The sequence below is a fragment of the Oncorhynchus clarkii genome, chromosome 9, assembly GCF_045791955.1.
Source record: "Oncorhynchus clarkii lewisi isolate Uvic-CL-2024 chromosome 9, UVic_Ocla_1.0, whole genome shotgun sequence".
Classification (NCBI taxonomy): Eukaryota; Metazoa; Chordata; class Actinopteri; order Salmoniformes; family Salmonidae; genus Oncorhynchus; species Oncorhynchus clarkii.
This window is the reverse complement of record NC_092155.1, coordinates 64,812,290-64,831,329: the sequence shown is the minus strand read 5'-3', so window position 1 is coordinate 64,831,329 and position 19,040 is coordinate 64,812,290. Positions and strand designations below refer to the sequence as shown.

Below are 19,040 nucleotides of genomic sequence, written 5' to 3'. Positions count from 1 at the left end.
ATACTGTGGGGATGTTTTTCAGCAGCAGAACCTGGGAGACTAGTCGGGGTCAAGGAAAAGATGAACGCAGCAAAGTACAGAGAGATCTATGATGAAAACATCCAGAGCGCTCAGGACCTCAAACTAGGGTGAAGGTTCACCTTCTAACAGGACAACGACCCTAAGCACACAGCCAAGACAACGCAGTAGTGGCTTCGGGACAAGCCTCTGAATGTCCTTGAGTGGCCCAGCCAGAGCCCGGACTTGAGCCCGATCGAACATCCCTAGAGAGACCTGAAAATAGCTGTGCAGCAACGCTCCCCATCCAACCTGACAGAGCTTGAGAGGATCTGCAGAGAAAAATGGGAGAAACTCCCCAAATACAAGTGGGCCAAGCTTTTATTTAAAAAATGTTTTTAAATGTAACCTTTAACTAGGCAAGTCAGTTAAGAACAAATTCTTATTTACAATGACGGCCTACCAAAAGGCAAAAGGCCTCCTGCGGGGACAGGGGGTTAAAAAAAAATGTATAAAATATAAATATAGCACAAACACATCACGCAACAGAGACAACACAACACTATATAAAAAAAGACCTAAGACAACAACATAGCAAGGCAGCAAAACATGACAACACAGCATGGTAGCAACACAACATTACAACTGAATAGCTCCCGCGATGTGCAACTTTTCAAGGAAGTCAGGAACAATACACTCAGACAGTTAGGAAAGCTAAGGCTAGCTTTTTCAAGCAGAAATTTGCTTCCTGTAGCACTAATTCCCAAAAACTTTGGGACACTGTAAAGTACATGGAGAATAAGAGCACCTCCTCCCAGCTGCCCACTGCACTGAGGATAGGGAACACTATCACCACTGATAAATCTACAATAATCAATCATTTCTAAAAGGATTTTTCCACGGCTGGTCATGCTTTCCACCTGGCTACCCCTACCTGGCCAACATCTCAGCACCCCCTGCAGCAACCCCCCCCCCCTAGCCCTTCCTTGGACACTGTGCTAACAAACCTCCAAACGAGCCTCAACGTCATACAACACTCCTTCCGTGGCCTCCAACTGCTTTTAAATGCTAGTATAACTAAGTGCATGCTCTTCAACCAATTTCTGCCCGCACCCTCCCGCCTGAATAGCATCACTACTCAGGACGGTTCTGGACAACTACAAATACCTAGGTGTCTGGTTATACTGTAAACTCTCCTTCCAGACTCACATTAAGCATCTCCAATCCAAAATTAAATCTAGAATCGGCCTCCTATTTCGTAACAAAGCCTACTTCACTCATGCCGCCAAACATACCCTCGTAAAACTGACTATCCTACCGATCCTTGACTTCGGCGATGTCATTTACAAAATAGCCTCCAACACGCTACTCAGCAAACTGGATGTAGTCTATGACAGTGCCATCCGTTTTATCACCAAAGCCCCATATACTACCCACCACTGCGACCTGTATGCTCTCATTGGCTGGCCCTCACTACATATCCATCACCAAACCCACTGGCTCCAGGTCAACTATGTCTTTGCTTGGTAAAGCCCCGCCTTAACTCAGCTCACTGGTCACCATAGCAACACCCACCCGTAGCACGCACTCCAGCAGGTATATTGTACTGGTCATCCCCAAAGCCAACACTTCCTTTGGCCGCCTTTTCTTCCATGCTGCCAATGACTGGAACGAAATGCAAAAATCACTGAAGCTGGAGTCTTATATCTCCCTCCCTAACTTTAATCGTCAGCTGTCAGTGCAGCTTACCGATCATTGTACCTGCACACAGCCAATCTGTAAATAGCACACCCAACGACCTCATCCCCATATTATCACTTACCCTCTTGCTCTTTTGCACCCCAGTATCTCTACTTCCACATTCATCATCTGCACATCTATCACTCCAGTATTAATGCTAAATTGTAATTATTTTCGCTTCTAGGGCCTATGTATTGCCTACCTCCCTACTCTTCTACATTTGCACACACTGTACATACAGTGCCTTGCGAAAGTATTCGGCCCCCTTGAACTTTGCAACCTTTTGCCACATTTCAGGCTTCAAACATAAAGATATAAAACTGTATTTGTTTGTGAAGAATCAACAACAAGTGGGACACAATCATGAAGTGGAACGACATTTATTGGATATTTCAAACTTTTTTAACAAATCAAAAACTTAAAAATTGGGCGTGCAAAATTATTCAGCCCCCTTAAGTTAATACTTTGTAGCGCCACCTTTTGCTGCGATTACAGCTGTAAGTCGCTTGGGGTATGTCTCTATCAGTTTTGCACACCGAGAGACTGACATTTTTTCCCATTCCTCCTTGCAAAACAGCTCGAGCTCAGTGAAGTTGGATGGAGAGCATTTGTGAACAGCAGTTTCAGTTCTTTCCACAGATTCTCGATTGGATTCAGGTCTGGACTTTGACTTGGCCATTCTAACACCTGGATATGTTTATTTTTGAACTATTCCATTTTAGATTTTGCTTTATGTTTTGGATCATTGTCCTGTTGGAAGACAAATCTCCGTCCCAGTCTCAGGTCTTTTGCAGACTCCATCAGGTTTTCTTCCAGAATGGTCCTGCATTTGGCTCCATCCATCTTCCCATCAATTTTAACCATCTTCTCTGTCCCTGCTGAAGAAAAGCAGGCCCAAACCATGATGCTGCCACCACCATGTTTGACAGTGGGGATGGTGTGTTCAGCTGTGTTGCTTTTACGCCAAACATAACATTGTTGCCAAAAAGTTCAATTTTGGTTTCATCTGACCAGATGTTTGGTGTGTCTCCCAGGTGGCTTGTGGCAAACTTTAAACTACACTTTTAAAAAAATTTTATTACCCCTTTTTCTCCCCAATTTTCGTAGTATCCAATTGTTGTAGTAGCTACTATCTTGTCTCATCGCTACAACTCCCGTACGGGCTCGGGAGAGACGAAGGTTGAAAGTCATGCGTCCTCCGATACACAACCAACCAAGCCGCTGCTTCTTTAACACAGCGCACATCCAACCCGGAAGCCAGCCGCACCAATGCGCCGGAGGAAACACCGTGCACCTGGCCACCTTGGCTAGCGTACACTGCGCCCAGCCCGCCACAGGAGTTGCTGGTGCGCGATGAGACAAGGACACCCCTACCGACCAAGCCCTCCCTAACCCGGGCGACGCTAGGCCAATTGTGCGTCGGCCCACGGACCTCCCGGTCGCAGCCGGTTACGACAGAGCCTGGGCGCGAACCCAGGACTCTGATGGCACAGCTGGCGCTGCAGTACAGCGCCCTTAACCACTGCGCCACCCGGGAGGCCCTAAACTACACTTTTTATGGATATCTTTAAGAAATGGCTTTCTTCTTGCCACTCTTCCATAAAGGCCAGATTTGTGAAATATACGACTGATTGTTGTCCTATGGACAGAGTCTCCCATCTCAGCTGTAGATCTCTGCAGTTCATCCAGAGTGATCATGGGCCTCTTGGCTGCATCTCTGATCAGTCTTCTCCTTGTATGAGCTGAAAGTTTAGAGGGACGGCCAGGTCTTGGTAGATTTGCAGTGGTCTGATACTCCTTCCATTTCAATATTATCGCTTGCACAGTGCTCCTTGGGATGTTTAAAGCTTGGGAAATCTTTTTGTATCCAAATCCGGCTTTAAACTTCTTCACAACAGTATCTCGGACCTGCCTGGTGTGTTCCTTGTTCTTCATGATGCTCTCTGCGCTTTTAACGGACCTCTGAGACTATCACAGTGCAGGTGCATTTATACGGAGACTTGATTACACACAGGTGGATTGTATTTATCATCATTAGTCATTTAGGTCAACATTGGATCATTCAGAGATCCTCACTGAACTTCTGGAGAGAGTTTGCTGCACTGAAAGTAAAGGGGCTGAATAATTTTGCACGCCCAATTTTTCAGTTTTTGATTTGTTAAAAAAGTTTGAAATATCCAATAAATATCGTTCCACTTCATGATTGTGTCCCACTTGTTGTTGATTCTTCACAAAAAAATACAGTTTTATATCTTTATGTTTGAAGCCTGAAATGTGGCAAAAGGTCGCAAAGTTCAAGGGGGCCGAATACTTTCGCAATGCACTGTAGATAAAAAAAAGAAATTGTGCTATTGACTGTACGTTTGTTTATGTGTAACTCTGTTGTTGTTTTTGTCGCACTGCTTTGCTTTTTTTTTCTTGGCCAGGTCGTAATTGTAAATGAGAACTTGTTCTCAACTGGCCTACCTGGTTAAATAAAGGTGAAATAAAAATAACTAAAATAAACAACATGGTAGCAACACAACATGGTAGAAACACAAAACATGGTACAAACATTATTGTGCACAGACAACAGCACAAAAGGCAAGAAGGTAGAGACAACAATACATCACACAAAGCAACCACAACTGTCAGTAAGAGTGTCCATGATTGAGTCTTTGAATGAAGAGATTGAGAAAAAAAATCCAGTTTGAGTGTGTTGTTCCAGCTCGTTCCAGTCGCTAGCTGCAGTGCACTGAAAAGAGGAGCGACCCAGGGATGTATGTGCTTTGGGGACCTTTAACAGAATGTGACTGGCAGAACGGGTGTTGTATGTGGAGGATGAGGGCTGCAGTAGATATCTCAGATAGGGGGGAGTGAAGCCTAAGAGGGATTTATAAATAAGCATTAACCAGTGGGTCTTGCGACGGGTATATACAGAGATGACCAGTTTACAGAGGAGTATAGAGTGCAGTGATGTGACCTATAAGGAGCATTGGTGGCAAATCTGATAGCCGCTCGAGAGTACCCTTACCTGCCGATCTATAAATAACGTCTCCATAATCTAGCATGGGTAGTATGGTCATCTGAATCAGGGTTAGTTTGGCAGCTGGGGTAAAAGAGGAGTGATTACGATAGAGGAAACCAAGTCTAGATTTAACTTTAGCCTTCAGCTTTGATATGTGTTGAGAGAAGGACAATGTACCGTCTAGCCATACTCCTAAGTACTTGTATGAGGTGACTACCTCAAGCTTTAAACCCTCAGAAGTAGTAATCACACCTGTAGGGAGAGGGGAATTCTTCTTACCAAACCACATGACCTTTGTTTTGGAGATGTTCAGAACAAGGTTAAGGGTAGAGAAAGCTTGTTGGACACTAAGAAAGCTTTGTTATAGAGCATTTAACACCAAATCCGACTGTCACACCCTGACCATAGTTTACTTTGTATGTCTCTATGTTTTGGTTGGTCAGGGTGTGATCTGAGTGGGCATTCTATGTTACATGTCTAGTTTGTCTAGTTCTATGTTCGGCCTGATATGGTTCTCAATCAGAGGCAGGTGTTCGTCATTGTCTCTGATTGGGAACCATATTTAGGTAGCCTGGGTTTCACTGTGTGTTTGTGGGTGATTGTTCCTGTCTATGTGTTTTCACCAGATAGGGCTGTTTAGGTTTTCGTTACGTTCTTTATTTTGTAGTGTTTGTATTGATTCGTGTTTTACGTTTGTTTATTAAAACATGGATCGAAATCTACACGCTGCATTTTGGTCCGACTCTCCTTCTCATCAAGAAAACCGTTACACCGGGGAGGGGCCAGCTGAGTATAAGACTATCATCTGCATATAAATGGATGAGAGAGCTTCCTACTGCCTGAGCTATGTCGTTGATGTAAATTGAGAAGAGCTTGGGGCCTAGGATCGAGCCTTGGGGTACTCCCTTGGTGGCAGGCAGTGCCTGAGACAGCAGATTTTCTGGCTTTATGCACTGCACTCTTTGAGAGAGGTACTTAGCAAACCAGGCCAAATACCCCTCAGAGACACCAAAACTTAGCCGACCCACAAGAATGGAATGGTCTACCGTATCAAAAGCTTCGGGCCAAGTCAATAAAGATAACAGCACAATATTGCTTAGTATCAAGGGCAATGGTGGCATCATTGAGGACCTTTGTTGCAGTGACACATCCATAACCTGAGCGGAAACCAGGTTGCATACCCGAGAGAATACTATACTATCAAGAAAGCCAGTCAGTTGATTATTGACAAGTTTTTCCCAACATTTTTGATACACAGGCCAAAATAGAAATGGGCATATGGGCAACAGTTAAGATCAGCTTGACCTCCCCCTTTTAAATAGAGGACGAACCGTGGCTGCCTTCAAAGCAATGGGAACCTCCACATGAAAGGAGAGACAGGATGAAAAGGTTGGAGAGCTTGGCGATGATAGGGCCAGCAACCTTAAAGAAAAAAGGGTCTAAACCATTTGACCCAGAATTTTCTTAATTTTTTAAAATATAAATATATATATATATATATATATACAGTGCGTTGCGAAAGTATTCGGCCCCCTTGAAGTTTGCGACCTTTTGCCACATTTCAGGCTTCAAACATAAAGATATAAAACTGTATTTTTTTGTGAAGAATCAACAACAAGTGGGACACAATCATGAAGTGGAACGATATTTATTGGATATTTCAAACTTTTTTAACAAATCAAAAACTGAAAATTTGGGCGTGCAAAATTATTCAGCCCCTTCACTTTCAGTGCAGCAAACTCTCTCCAGAAGTTCAGTGAGGATCTCTGAATGATCCAATGTTGACCTAAATGACTAATGATGATGAATCCAATCCACCTGTGTGTAATCAAGTCTCCGTATAAATGCACCTGCACTGTGATAGTCTCAGAGGTCCGTTAAAAGCACAGAGAGCATCATGAAGAACAAGGAACACACCAGGCAGGTCCGAGATACTGTTGTGAAGAAGTTTAAAGCCGGATTTGGATACAAAAAGATTTCCAAAGCTTTAAACATCCCAAGGAGCACTGTGCAAGTGATAATATTGAAATGGAAGGAGTATCAGACCACTGCAAATCTACCAAGACCTGGCCGTCCCTCTAAACTTTCAGCTCATACAAGGAGAAGACTGATCAGAGATGCAGCCAAGAGGCCCATGATCACTCTGGATGAACTGCAGAGATCTACAGCTGAGGTGGGAGACTCTGTCCATAGGACAACAATCAGTCGTATATTGCACAAATCTGGCCTTTATGGAAGAGTGGCAAGAAGAAAGCCATTTCTTAAAGATATCCATAAAAAGTGTTGTTTAAAGTTTGCCACAAGCCACCTGGGAGACACACCAAACATGTGGAAGAAGGTGCTCTGGTCAGATGAAACCAAAATTGAACTTTTTGGCAACAATGCAAAACGTTATGTTTGGCGTAAAAGCAACACAGCTGAACACACCATCCCCACTGTCAAACATGGTGGTGGCAGCATCATGGTTTGGGCCTGCTTGTCTTCAGCAGGGACAGGGAAGATGGTTAAAATTGATGGGAAGATGGATGGAGCCAAATACAGGACCATTCTGGAAGAAAACCTGATGGAGTCTGCAAAAGACCTGAGACTGGGACAGAGATTTGTCTTCCAACAAGACAATGATCCAAAACATAAAGCAAAATCTACAATGGAATGGTTCAATAATAAACATATCCAGGTGTTAGAATGGCCAAGTCAAAGTCCAGACCTGAATCCAATCGAGAATCTGTGGAAAGGACTGAAAACTGCTGTTCACAAATGCTCTCCATCCAACCTCACTGAGCTCGAGCTGTTTTGCAAGGAGGAATGGGAAAAAATGTCAGTCTCCCGATGTGCAAAACTGATAGAGACATACCCCAAGCGACTTACAGCTGTAATCGCAGCAAAAGGTGGCGCTACAAAGTATTAACTTAAGGGGGCTGAATAATTTTGCACGCCCAATTTTTCAGTTTTTGATTTGTTAAAAAAGTTTGAAATATCCAATAAATGTCGTTCCACTTCATGATTGTGTCCCACTTGTTGTTGATTCTTCACAAAAAAATACAGTTTTATATCTTTATGTTTGAAGCCTGAAATGTGGCAAAAGGTCGCAAAGTTCCAGGGGGCCGAATACTTTTGCAAGGCACTGTATATATATATATATTTTTAATATATTTTTTATTTTACCCCGTTTTCTCCCCCATTTTGTGGTATCCAATTGTTTTTAGTAGCTACTATCTTCTCTCATCGCTACAACTCCCGTACGGGCTCGGGAGAGACGAAGGTTGAAAGTCATGCGTCCTCCGATACACAACCCAACCAAGCCGCACTGCTTCTTAACACAGCGCGCATCCAACCCGCATCCAAACCCGCACTAGCTCTCTGCAGTTTCACCAGATGTTGGCCTGGTGGGACGTTCGCGTCTCACCTACCCTAGAGAGGTTAAAGAGCTCAGCCATGTGCTTCTTGTCAGTAACAACCACATCCTCAACATTAAGGGACATGGGCAGCTGTGAAGAGGAGGGTTTATTCTCCAGGTCTTTAACCGTTTTCCAGAACTTCTTGGGATTAGACCCACAGAGAACTTCTCCTTAAAGTAACTAACTTTGGCCTTCTGGATAGCCTGAGTGCACTTCTTTCTCATTTCCCTGAACATGAGCCAGTCAGCCTGAGTATGCGTGTGCCAAGCATTTCGCCAAATGCAATTCTTGAGCTGGAGTAACTCTGCAAGATCACGGTCGAACCAGGGGCTGAACCTGTTTTTATTTCTCATTTCTTTACGGGGGTGTGTTTGTTAACAATACCACTGAAGATATAAAAAAAGAAGGTCCAAGCATCTTCGACAGAGGGGATCAAGCTGATTCTATACCATTTTGCAGAGGCCAGTTCATGAAGGAAGGCTTGCTCATTAAAGTTTTTTTAGCAAGCGTTAATGACAAATCAGGACAGTTCGTTTCACTGAGCAGCCATTACAAACACAGGCTGTAAAACAGTGATCACTAAGGTCATTACAGAAAACACCAGACTGATACCTATCAGGATTATTTGTGAGGATAACATTGAGGAGAGGAGCCTTTTCTGGATGTTTGGAGTCATACCTTGTGGGACTGGTAATAATCTGAGAAAGCTTTAGGGAGTCACATTGCTTTAGGACCTGTCAGGTGGTTTGAGCATGTCCCGGTTTAGGTCACCTAGCAGGACAAATTCAGAGAGCTTAGGGCAGGTAGGGGTCATACCCAAGAAGATTAGAGGCTGTAATTGCTTCCTAAGGTACTTCAACAAAGTACTGAATAAAAGGTCTGAATACTTATGTAAATGTGATATTTGCTGTTCTTTTTTCAATTATACATTTCCAAACATTTCTAAAAAAATGTTTTTTTGCTTTGTCATTATGGGGTATTGTGTGTAGATTGATAAAACAATTTCAGCAATTTTAGAATAAGGCTGTAACGTAACAAAATGTTGAAATAGTCAAGGGGTCTGAATACTTTCCAAATGCACTGTAACTTGGGGGGCCAAATAAACTACCTGCGGGGCAAATTTGTCCGCAGGCCGCCAGTTGGGAAACCCTGCCCTAAAGGTTACTCTACAGAAGCAGGCCTGAAACCTGCTCTGGAGTTTAACTTCAGCTGTTCTATACTCCTGGGTAAGTGATTGTCAGGTTAAAAGCCATTATTGCATTTCCTTGCAGAATGTTCTGGTTGATCAATTCTACATAAGTTTATGTGTTAATTCATATGGTACAGTATTATTATACAAACTAACTACTGTAGTGCCTTTCTGGTTGTAAATTAAATTGGATAATATCAATACACACTACTAGTCCTTCTTGCCCACGTCTTGTGTGCAAGTCAGTATGATACCCTACTCTGTAACTGTAGATGACAACAACTGTCAAAAAACTAACATATTTGTTAGAACTAGATCAGTGGGTCACAACATAAAGAGTAGGTAAGTGATTCCCAAAGACCCGAGAGGGGTACTGAGCAACTTATGGGTTGTGTGTTTACCAACCTAAAATACCTAAAAACTTACCCACCAACAGAAAGCATATTATGTATATTAGAATGCAGACTGATGCATGCCACTACCCTCACCACATTTCATTACAGTAGTTGCCTGTGTGACTGGCCCAGGAACTAGGAACTTGACTCATGCCCTATAGTTAGGGAGTATGGCCTCCTTGGAGAAACCCCTTAAGATAGGGCTAACATGGTCAGTCATAAATCTTAATAAACAGCCAGTCATCATCTAACAAGTTTCTGGACTATTTACAGCAGTCTTGGGTGGAAATGAGGAATGGCTGATGATGAGCTAAACTTGGTAATAATGGTAATATATGAGTTGCTAGGTATAATTTCCTTCTAAATACACGATTTGACATAAATTAATGTAGGGTTGACAGTAGAGGAAAATATCCGCACTTGGTTTCTCAAGAGGATAAAAGAACAAGGCCTCACTTTCAGCCTGAAAGTCTTCTTTAGGTTATTTTTATAATACGGCTGAAGCTACAGATGTAAATGTAAACAAAACGTTTTTAGTCCTCAAATGATATGAAAAGCTCCCAGAGAAGAAGGCTAGATTGTTCTTCATGAACGTGTAGCCTACAGCCAAAATATGAATTATGCTATTAAGTGTGGTTTCAGAAAGTTCTCAAATCCAGCTATGGAATGTTTATTTGGAAGCTAAACCTATTCTGTGTACATGAATGGAGAAAATCAAAACCAGATGGAACCGTTTTGCTTAGAGCAGGTCCTTCTACTAGACTATTCAGCCAAAACAACAACATCTGTTGACCCCTGCTGATAGGACATGGTAAACACCAACTTAGCAACACCATTTATCTAATTACTCTCGGTTCAAAACCAAAACCATGGCTCCATAAAGTGCCAAGTCATCACTCAAAATGAGCTTCCACAGACACAAAGACCCATTACAAAGAAAGAACAGTGATTAAAAACCCAGGATGCATTCTAAAAAGCCTGATGTCTAATGACGATGTGCAAAACCGATGTCTAAGCTGACGTGCATACCTATATAACGTAGGTACATGATGTAATGACGCCATGTCAAATGTTGCGCTACACGTGCAACACAGCATTCCTAACCTAGCCCATAATGTCTGCTGTGTGGATCGAGCAGTCAACAAGTCGAGCAGTCATTTGAAAGAGTAAGAACATTTTAGTGAGACAACTCAAAGGTCGAAATACATTAATGCCAAGATAATGGAAGTCATTGCCCTTGACAATCAACCGTTCTCTGTAGTGGGTGATGTTGGCTTTCACCGACTGGTCGAGCACGGTATACATTACCAAGTGTACTATTTGTCAGATGTTGCCTTACTGGAGTTACACAGTAACACAGTAATAGCGTCACTGCTATTAGCTTCACGACATACATACTATGGAACGCCATTTGGGTCTTTGCATGTCAATTTAACGCATCAAATAACACAATTTAACCCGTTAAATACGTTTTTCATTTCACACGTCAATTACAGTTCTGTTATAGAATGTCGTATGTTCTGAATTTGCACGTGCAAGCCAAGCGCCACCACTACTATCAGTAGCACTGTCAAGGTTGTACAAAAAAGTCTGCACACAAGCAAACACCGGCCAGGAACGATGTGTTTACAATACCGCGTTGGTAATAAAACATTATTTGTTAATCCTCAACTTCTGGGTACCTAGCTAGCACCAATACAACCAGTCTGAAAACAATGACCAGCATAAACTGCAGTTATTTTCATTATTCTTAGCAATGATTTAGGAATCCTTGTGAGTAGGTATTAGCTAGGTAACCACGTGTTGTTCGCCTATTGAAATTGAACTTCAGTTCATGAAAATAAATAGCTAGCCAACTACTTAACCCTGTTGCCCAAAGCTAACGTTGTAAGCAGCCAGCTAGCTTCATCTGGTTAGTGAGGCTCGACGTGACCGAGTTTTGTGCTGTGAAGCTAGCCACAATAAGGATTAGGCACAATAGTGGAATTTGCTAAAGAAAAGTACCTATTTGAAAGCGATGCAGAAGGTTACATTTGGTGGAATCGTGCCATATTTAGACTAGATAATGTTAGACAAGGTTGGAATGTGAAGCAATGAAATGGGGTATCAGTCTACTCGGTGACACCCACAGAACACAAGTGTGAAGAGTTTATGAAAATATTAGCGCTGTAGCTCTTATCGCGGGATTGTGACTGTGAAATCATCTCCCCAGTCAGCCTATTGTGTGTACTGACATTCATATTGCACTGTACAACTTTACCTAAGGATTGGGGATCAATGAAATGTGGTATCAGTCTACTCAATACCCAAAATAGTTTTTCCCAATGTCCCCCTCAGAGCTATCAAGACTCCAAAACATCCACGCAGCATTGTTTTTCCTCTGGAATAGTGTTCAATACACATAGGTTGACAATAAATGTGTCTCAATTCACAGTTGTTTCAGATTCCTGCAATAAGAGCTACGACGCTAATGTTCTCTGGGTGTCACTGAATAGACTGATACCCCATGTCATTGATCCACAATCCATAGGTAAGGCTGTACAGTGAAATAAGTATGCCCCCGATGCAATTCTAAAGTATATCCAGTGGGATTTCAACAGATTTTTGTCAATTAACAAATGGTCTTTTGTTAATTTTATATAACAACATTCCAACCTTGTTTAGCATGGTCTATTCAATTATGGTATAATTCTACTATTTGTATTAATTTGCATCACTGTCAATTACATACTTTTCTTTTGAAGGCTAACCGCAAAGTCCACTATTGTAGCTAATCCTTATTGTGGCTAGCTTCACATAGATGGGTCCTGTCTTATAAATAAAGGTTATTTTAAGTGTGCGTTCTCTAATTCTCCCCTTCTCTCTTTCTTTCTCTCTCTCGGAGGACCTGAGCCCTAGGACCATGCCCCAGGACTACCTGACATGATGACTCCTTGCTGTCCCCAGTCCACCTGGCCGTGCTGCTGCTCCAGTTTCAACTGTTCTGCCTTATTATTATTCAACCATGCTGGTCATTTATGAACATTTGAACATCTTGGCCATGTTCTGTTATAATCTCCACCCGGCACAGCCAGAAGAGGACTGGCCACCCCACATACCCCTGGAACCCCTGGTTCCTCTCTAGGTTTCTTCCTAGGTTTTGGCCTTTCTAGGGAGTTTTTCCTAGCTACCGTGCTTCTACACCTGCATCGCTTGCTGTTTGGTGTTTTAGGCTGGGTTTCTGTACAGCACTTTGAGATATCAGCTGATGTACGAAGGGCTATATAAATAAATTTGATTTGATTTTAGATGATGACGACTAGCTATATAGTTAGCTCGCTAACTATAGCTACTGAAACAGATTATGTTGTTTTGCTATGTTTTTGGAGAAGAACATTGTTTGCATCCATGAGTTAACTATAGCTTTTTTTATGACCAGCACTGTAGATGCGCTAGACAACTTTACCAGCACCATAGCATACGTATCGATGAATCGTTGTGACATATGAAATACGAGTGATTGTGTAATCAATGTGTAATAACTGCATTAAAAAATGTATGAACGCCTTAAATTATTATGTGACGTGCAGTCATATTCAGGTCCTGATTGGTCAACAAGCTTATTTGACACGTCAAATAGTGTTATTTGACACTGTATCTTTTTCGACACGCAAAGACCCAAACAGCGTTCCATAGAAATCCTGGTTGACGATGAAACGACTGAACAAATGAACAACGAAACAGCACAGCGCAGCAAGTAAGTGAAAGAAATAGGTTTTTATTATGTTTTACTGGTAATGGGGATATACTAAATGCCAGAGGTGTGGACTCGAGTCACATGACTTGGACTCGAGTCACAATTATGATGACTTTCAACTCGACTTTGACTTTAACACCAATGACTCGTGACTTGACTTGGACTTGAGCCTAATGACTCGACCTGACGTGATACCAAGTCCAAATATTAAAAATGATGCTATTAAAAAAAGTGTGCAGCACATCAACTCTTCATTTAACAGATTACAGTTTGAATCAGACAGCAGCCAATCAAATTGTGCCAGCTGAGAAAAAGTTGGCAGTGACAGTGCAGAGGAACGTCGGCAGGTGAATTCAGATGGAGCCCATGGAAAGATAATACCCCAAATTATTATTTTCGGATATAAAGACGACGCTGTATCAACACAAAATGGATTGCAACTGGCACATCGCCTGATTGTGCCCCATAGCGATCGTTGATCACTATGGGGGGTGGGGGGGAATATGGAAATATGTTTATTTGGAAAGTAGTAAATATATAGATATTTTTAAAAGCATTCATGATTTGCGTAAATGTAATATACTAACTATTACTCTTGTTAAAAATATGAAATGGTATTACATTTGGTGAAGAGCAGATTATGACTTGTTTAGGACTCAAAACTCAAAGTTTAGAACTTGAGACTTGACTTGAGATTTGACTCGGACTTGCCTGTCTTGACTTGAGAGCCAAGAATTGTGACTTGTAAAACAATGACTTGGTCCCACCTCTGGTAAATGGCAACAAAATAACTTTCTGGTCAGTGTGGTGCGTGTGTGTAACCTTTATTTAACTAGGCAAGTCAGTTAAGAACAAATTCTTATTTACAATGACGTTCTACCCCGGCCAAACCCGAACGACGCTGGGCCAATTGTGCGCCGCCCTATGGGACTCCCAATCACGGCCTGGTGTGATACAGCCTGGATTCGAACCAGGGACTAGTGACACCTCTTGCACTGAGATGCAGTGCCTTAGACAGCTGCATCCATGTGTGTGTGTTAACTATTTAACTGTACTATAATGCTTAAAAGGCCACTAAAATGTTAAATATCGGTTATCAGTATCAGGTTTTTTTGCAAGGAAAATATTGGATATCGGTATCTGCCAAAAAGGTCATATCGGTGCATCACTATCTCTTTTGCCAACTCTTATGGTCGGCAGGTAGCCTGGTGATTAGAGCATTGGACTTGTAACTGAAAGGTTGCAAGATCAAATCCCTGAGCTGACAAGAATCCCTTGCCCCAAGGCAGTTAACCCACTGTTCCTAGGCTGTCATTGAAAATAAGAATCTGTTCTTAACTGACTTGCCTAGTTAAATAAGGAAAAAATAAATAAAAAATATTAGGCAAGACATCACAAATCTGGGACCAGGCTAATACTGCACCTGGTAGGCAAATAAATGTCCATGACAACACAGCTGCTACAGGGCCTGCATACCAGGGGCCCTGAGAACCAACTGAGTGGAGTGAGCTAAAGCTCTCGGTTCTCCATAGCTGATCCCATGCAGCCTGGTTTGGCCATAAAAAGGCAGGCTAGTCAACCCCTGGTCACATTCCATCTGGAGAGAAGAGGGACAGTTTGATCCCTGCATGTGGGGCTACTTAGATAAGAGTAACACCGTTGGAGGTGGAGGACAAAGCCTGGTATGCTGACAGAAGGGCACATTGTCTTTGCTCACACCAACGTATAACTTGAATGTACTTTTCCATAACACCGATTGATAAGAACAACGTCCATAGTTAGGGACATATATCTACAACTAACTGTATGTACCTTCAACAAACATACATACTGTTTACGTTCTAGTCCACCAACCCAAATCCACTGTAAAACATAGTTGTGCCCATTAGCACTGTAATCGTTTGAATTTATGATAATGAAAAAAGTCCACATGATCGTAAATACCATTAATCTTTTTTGTTGTTGTCGGTCGGTACAGTAGGTCTATTCTTATTTAGACTGTTAATCATCAACGAGGAAAAATATTATCTATTGGCGGGTGTGTCTAAGTAGAAACACGAGCAGAAATATCTGGTAGAAACAAAGAGAATAACATGCATAACTCAGTTATTATTTTATATCAGACATGCATACTGTCCAATCACAACTGTATATATCCTTTCCACCGACGAAAAATCTTCGCAGACATAAAACAGGTCAATAATTAAGTAAATATACTTACCAAATGTAACGTATTCTAGTCAACGAATGGGTTATAGTTTTAAACGCTTAAAAGTTGTTCACATTTCGTATCTGAAAATAGACGTTGATATTGCTTCTCTCCTCCAGTCATCTGCGTCATGATTCCGCGTCGTGTGAAGAATTGGTAAAGCCTCTAAATGCTCCTCATTGGATACAGTAGTTGACACAGTGTGACGTTCACAACTTTCAACGTGGTCTCGGATAATTTCGTATTATTCTGTAAGTAAATGGGTTAAAAAAATTTTAACTAGCAAGTCGGTTAAGAACAAATTCTTATTTACAATGACGGCCTACTCCGAACAAACCCGACGACCTGGGCCAATTGTGCACTGCCCTATGGGACTCCCAATCACGGCCAGATGTGATACAGCCTGGATTCGAACCAGGTTCCATAGTGAAGCCTCTTGCACTGAGATGCAGTGCCTTAGACCGCTGTGGCACTCCGTTATACTCCAATTAACATAATATGTTACATTTCATATGGTATATGTTAAATTGTGGATGTCCATCATCCATTTTGTATGGTATTGTAACGAAACAGCAGGGAGCAGGTCTCGAACCCTCGACCTTCTAGCCCGTCCAGCGTCAAGCATGCTCAAGCGGCAGAGTTGATATCCGCGCTTATAAACCCAGGGTCGTTACACTATGTTATGAATTAGGATTACAATTTGTATGATATGTTCCAAATTTTCTAAATGTACAATATGTTCAAAATTCGCAAAACATATGATATGTTACGAAATCCAATTTGTTGTGGCTAACGTTAGCTAGGTGGTTAGGTGTCTAATGCTAACGCTAGCTAGCTGGCTAATGTTAGCTTTATGGGTTAATTTTAAGGAAAGGGTTAGCTAAAATGGTTATGACGGGTTAGGGGAAGGGTTGCAAAACAGTTCAAAAGTAGTACGTAGTTGCAAATGAGCTAAAATGCTAAAGATATGATGAGATTTGAACACGCAACCTTTTGGTTGCTAGACCATTATGCACCCACTCACCCCAACCAACCCCCTTTCATTTTGGCCTTAATTAACCTTCTATATAATGAAACCATACTAATTTGAGTGTGCCATATTTACATTTAATTTGTTATGTGTAGTCTATGAGACCTGTCTGCAATGTGTTACAATGTAGTTACAATGTAGCAAGAACATGTTACTTAAAACCACTGGGAAATGAACAAATATTTGTCTAAATAGTATGTTCTTTAACATTTTACCGTATGTTTCCTTGAAAATTATTTTTTGTATAGTGTTGTGTCTTCATGCTGTTGCTATATTCTGCATCATGAAATTGTGGGCTATTTGTTATTATTGAGAAAATCTGTTGCTAATTAAACGCTATTGCACTCATTAATTGTCAACATTTACTTAGGCTTTTGTAACGTGGATATTTTATTTTATCGGAGCTCTCTCCCTACCTCTGGCAAAGTAATGATATCGTGACAATAAACAGATAGCCTTATTTGTCAGCCTGCTGCCATCTCGTGTTACTCTATTCCAGAGTTTCCCAGACTGTCCCGGGGCCCCACCTGGGTGGATGTTTTTTGGGGGGCCATAGCACTACACAGCTGATTCAAATAACCAACTCATCATCAAGCTTTGATTAAAGTGTGTATATTTTATCTGTCTAGGTATGTTTCAACTTACTTTACTAGGGGCAGGCTGACATGGGGTTATGTCACTATGGGGTCATAGTGTATACAGGTACACTGAGAACCAGGAAGGGTAATGTTAGCACCGTTGTCACAGGTTAGAGGAGAGAGAGAATACTTGTCTTACCGTCTCACTATAATGCTTATGGAATGCACAATCCAGTGACGGAGTTGATGACAGATACTGAAAACAGACATTTGCCTCTAAAAATAAAAGTTCAATACAAACATTTGTAAAATATGGAAAGTGATTTATTTCCAAATCCCCAATAAGAACATAACCATTCTATCAGATATTTCAGTACTCTGACGAAGCTGATGTTTTGCGGAGTTGACAAAAATAGCATTTAAAAAAATAATGAAGTAGTATAGGCCTCCTGAGTGGCGCAGCAGTCTAAGGCACTGCATTGTCAGTGCTATAGGTGTCACTACAGACCCTGGTTCGTTCCCAGGCTGTGTTACAGCCGGCTGTGATCGGGAGTCCCATAGGGCGGTGCAGCGTTGTCCAGGATAGGGGAGGGTTTGGCCGGGGGGATAGGCCATCATTGTAAATCAGAATGTGTTTCCATGTTAGATAAAGTTTATTGTGTATACTTAAAGTTTATTTTTAAGTATACACAGTAGCAATTTTAGTTTTTTTGTCAGTTGCTTTATGATTCTAAAACCTAATAAAATGCAACATATTTGAACCAAAGTTCATATTCTATCAGGCAGATGGAGCTGACAGTGTATGGTTGTGACCATGGTGATTTCAATATTGTTGGTTAAAACTGTCAAAAGTAGAGAACTTTACAGACCTTGAGTGGTCTTGTTGCACTACATGTAGTGAGGACACGAGTAAGGGGTCCTGATGGTATAGCTGACCCTGCTCATTCCTGATTATAATATAGGATTGTGAGCAAATCTGAGAGAGTTGGCCAAATCTCTGGACAAATCTTTTAGGAATCAGTTTTGAGAGAAATATTATTTGAAGTCACAGAGGGCTGTTACAAGAAACTATATACGTTTTTTTCAGTTAATATTTGTTATCTATTATTATTATTATTATATGTTAGAATTTTAAAACTTTTTTCGAAAGTTTGAAATTGGGATCATTTCCTCCAGACAAGGACATTTCCAGGCATAGAGCCGACATGGAAGTTAATAATATTGAAAGTACAGTATTTCGACAAATGTTTACTTTATAAAATCCCCCCGCACACATTGTGTAATGAATGCCTGGACTGCAACTAAACCAGGCCTCATTATCATGGCTTTCTCCCAGCCAGAGCCAAGCTTGGAAATAAATATTTACTCAGATAAAAGCTCTGCTTGAAGGCATATCCAACCCTAATTTTTTTTACATATATGCGGTCTTGTCCACTTCCCAATTTTTATCTTAATTCTGATGCATGAGCTGTCTATTTTTTATTGTAGATAGTGGTATGGCATTTAGTGATGTGGTGTATGATTTGTCTTTTGATTAGTCTTGATGTATGATGGTTGATGCAAAGGCCTAATCGTTTTTAGTGGACAGAACGTTATCAATACAGCAATTTGTATTACCATATCCTCAATTAGGATGATAATCATGACCTCTATGCTTAATTTACAGAACTGCTTAAAATTCAGAGCATTCTTTGTACCACTAGCACTCAATCATAAGTGAGCAAAAATAGTATAATGAGCGAAGAAAATGCATTCTTTAAT

General features: G+C 41.4%; 1 protein-coding gene across 2 annotated transcripts in view; it reads right to left on the bottom strand.

Annotated features, from left to right (window-relative positions):
• LOC139416744 (kelch-like protein 21) overlaps positions 1-15,809 on the bottom strand; it is a 29,434-nt gene extending 13,625 nt beyond the window's left edge. For both annotated transcript variants that reach the window (XR_011635121.1, XM_071165783.1), the window contains exon 1: positions 15,684-15,809. The gene's annotated coding sequence lies outside the window, so the exon portion shown is untranslated. The remainder of the gene's footprint in view (positions 1-15,683) is intronic.
• Between the last annotated feature and the right edge of the window lie 3,231 nt (positions 15,810-19,040).